Here is a 3,860-nt window from a genome sequence, read left to right as displayed (position 1 = left end):
TGCATAACTGGTCCTCTCCATTCATTAGGTTGTGAGCTCTTTAAGGCAGCGACTCTACCGGTTCCTCCTCTCTGATATCCCCAGCCACTCCCACGCCACGAGATACCAACCATCAGTCACCAAGCCATGTTCATCGTTTCCTGAAACATAAGGTAGGACCCCTCTTACAGTGTCTGCCCAGTTCCCAAAGACCACTGTGTTCTTTCGAAAGCAGCCCTGGAAGTCCCATTTGAACTGCATGACTTCGCAGAGGCCGTGGCTGATTGGAACATGCTGGACCATTGCCACAAATGGGGCCAATCCAATTCTCACGCTCTCTTTCTCTGTCTCTCAAATTTCAAACTGAGATTCAGAAATAGCCATTTAGTCTCTGCAGGTGGCTGGAACTGGAACATATGAACTCAGAGCTGTAGGGACGCAATATTCTGCAAAGTGGAGAGGGAAGCAGAGGAAGACAGCCTGCAGGGAGAGAAGGAAGTAGCCGAGAGAAGCAGACAGGAATTCAGATGAGCACAGCACCTTTCTGGTGAGGTGCCTCTCAGGTCACAGGCCCGGATGCATTCCCACGTGGCAGCACCATACTCCTCTCTTGTAAAACAGAGTAAATCCCTCCTCACCCCCTTTGCATGTTAGCTTAAGTTCTTTTGCTCTTGAAATGATATAAATGCTTCTAAATGTTATGAAATGTCTGTAAGGTAGCAAGGGGAATGGTGGTTGCCAGGGGCTATGGGGAGGGAGTAATGGGAAGCCATTGTTTATGTTTTTGTTTTGCAAGATGGAAACATTCTGGAGATGAGTTACACAGCAATGTTCATGTATTTAGCACTACTGAAACTGTATGCTTAGAAATAATTAAGATGGGAAAATCTTACATTACATGTATTTCATTATAATTTAAAAAACAGTTGGAAAAATGTCTGTTACAGTCACCTTTCTTCCTCACTGCCAGTGGGCAATTGTAGTTAGCAAACTTCAGGGTCTTCCCACGTGCACCCCCTGTATTTTGGCCCCCCGCTACCGTATTTCCCCTGCATGCACGAAGCAATTCATATTCCTGAAGCATCACTCAAACTGTGCCTTTCTCCAACGCATACACTTCAGAGTTCCTCATTGAATTCAGGATTGAGTTCCACTCCCAGCCTGGTAAACAGCACCCAGCAGACCCTTCCAACCCTCTGATCTACAGATTCCCAACAGGAAGCAAACCCAGGCCAGGTTGTTCTACCACATCCCCAAACAGTATGTGCGCATGCTCCTTCCCCACCTTGACCACCTTCCTTCTGCTTATCACATCGCATCTTTCATTCAAAGCCCCCTTCCAAGCTCACCTCAACCAGGACACATTTTCTGACCACTCTCCTTCTCCAGGGAGATTTACTATTTGAATCACACTACTTGGCATTCAAATAGACATAGTTTCCTGTGCATCTGTTTGTTCTTGAGGCTAGTTTTCAAATTGGTGATAGGGACCGGGTCTTATATGCCTTGATTTTTCCTAAATTGCCTACCAGGATACTGTATTCTTGATAATGCCTATTGAGTAAAACCAGAACAGGGAAGGGCTGATTACCAGCTTGCCTCTTCAGGACAAACACTTGTGGAGAAGTAGCAGAAACATTTATTGACCACTTAGTATTTTCCAGATACCATGCCAGTGTTTTACATAGATTATATACCTCATTTAATCATCCCAACAACCCTAATAAATAGATATGACTGTTATCCATGGAAGGAAGGAAGGAAGGAAGGAAGGAAGGAAGGAAGGAAGGAAAAGGGAGGAGAGGGGAGGTGAGGGAAGGGAAGGGGAGGGAAGGGAAGGAGGGAGGGGAGAAGGGAAAGAGGGGTAGGTGAGAAGAAGCTATGCAATAGAGCCTGTCCTGCTCCTAAGCTTAGCAAGGTTCAGTTTTGCAAGGGGCTTATCTAGAAAACACTGCCTCATCTTACTGAGCCATATTCCCAATGTCATTGATCCCTTTCCTCTGGGGAGTTAGCCCACCGTGTGTTCACTGTGTGGGTGACAGTCGATGATGAATATTCTTTTGCCCCAGTTTCTCTTGGCCAGGTTTTCTTGGCTTCTAGCCTGCTTCTTGCTTGTTTTGAACAGATAGTACATGACCTTTTTTCCTGTCTGGCAAATGATGAACTCTGGCCTCTGTGAGCCATCAAGTCTCCAAATAAAAAGAAAAATATATGGGGCTCTCTGCCCACCCAGCTCTCTGACTGGGAGTGCATTGGGAGCTATAGCCTATAGATGGCAGACGTAGGTTTAAGGATTGGTGGGCAGATAACCTGTAGCTACAGCTCCGAATCATTATATTATTGGGGATTATTTCTTTGGGTTAAGAGTCTCCTTCTCCTCCTCCCACCCGATCTGTTTTCTTACCTATAACATATGAAGGTTGTTGTAAGTTAACACATATATGTGCTTAGCACAGGTCCTGCCACTCATTAAATAGTAGCTATTGTTGTTGTTGCGATTATTATTATTATTATTAGCAGTAGTAGTATTAAGATGTGTGATAACCAGGCAAATGTATCCCAGTAAGCCAGGATTAGTCAAGAGCGACCACAAGGGGATGGGTTTCCTAGCCTTTCCCTGCTATTTCCCAAAGCGATGGCTCATTGAGAGGATAAATGTGCAGAGACGACTTACTACAGGTTTGGAGTCTGGAAATGAGGAGTGCTATGTACCCAGGTGCAGGGAGGAGACCTGAGGGAACTGGCAGGCACGGTAGCGTTCCGTGGGAACTACACCTTGCAAATGACCTGACTGAAGGCAAATGCAGGTAAATTTACGCCAACACTAGTTTCCATAAGGGAGGTATTAGGTGCAGGGACCGGGAAGCAGGCTCTCTCCTCTCACTCCCAATTCTCCTGAGTTATACAAGGCTTTAGTCCAGCGGTTCTCAACATGTGGGTCGAGACCCCTTTGGGGGCCGAACGACCTTTTCACAGGGGTCGCCTAAGACCATCCTGCATATCAGATATTTACATTATGATTCATCACAGTAGCAACATTACAGTTATGAAGTAGCAACGAAAATAATTTTATGGTTGGGTCACAGCATGAGGAACTGTATTTAAAGGGCCAGAAGGTTAATCATTATATTATTGGGGATTATTTCTTTGGGTTAAGAGTCTCCTTCTCCTCCTCCCACCCGATCTGTTTTCTTACCTATAACATATGAAGGTTGTTGTAAGTTAACACATATATGTGCTTAGCACAGGTCCTGCCACTCATTAAATAGTAGCTATTGTTGTTGTTGCGATTATTATTATTATTATTAGCAGTAGTAGTATTAAGATGTGTGATAACCAGGCAAATGTATCCCAGTAAGCCAGGATTAGTCAAGAGCGACCACAAGGGGATGGGTTTCCTAGCCTTTCCCTGCTATTTCCCAAAGCGATGGCTCATTGAGAGGATAAATGTGCAGAGATGACTTACTACAGGTTTGGAGTCTGGAAATGAGGAGTGCTGTGTACCCAGGTGCAGGGAGGAGACCGGAGGGAAGTGGCAGGCACGGTAGCGTTCCGTGGGAACTACGCCTTGCAAATGACCTGACTGAAGGCAAATGCAGGTAAATTTACGCCAACACTAGTTTCCATAAGGGAGGTATTAGGTAACTGCAGGGACCAGGAAGCAGGCTCTCTCCTCTCACTCCCAATTCTCCTGAGTTATACAAGGCTTTAGTCCAGCGGTTCTCAACATGTGGGTCGAGACCCCTTTGGGGGCCGAACGACCCTTTCACAGGGGTCGCCTAAGACCATCCTGCATATCAGATATTTACATTATGATTCATCACAGTAGCAACATTACAGTTATGAAGTAGCAACGAAAATAATTTTATGGTTGGGTCACA

This window comes from Myotis brandtii, unplaced genomic scaffold, assembly GCF_000412655.1.
Source record: "Myotis brandtii unplaced genomic scaffold, ASM41265v1 scaffold441, whole genome shotgun sequence".
Lineage (NCBI taxonomy): Eukaryota > Metazoa > Chordata > Mammalia > Chiroptera > Vespertilionidae > Myotis > Myotis brandtii.
The sequence above is the reverse complement of the archived record's forward strand: the minus strand, read 5'-3'. Positions refer to the sequence as shown.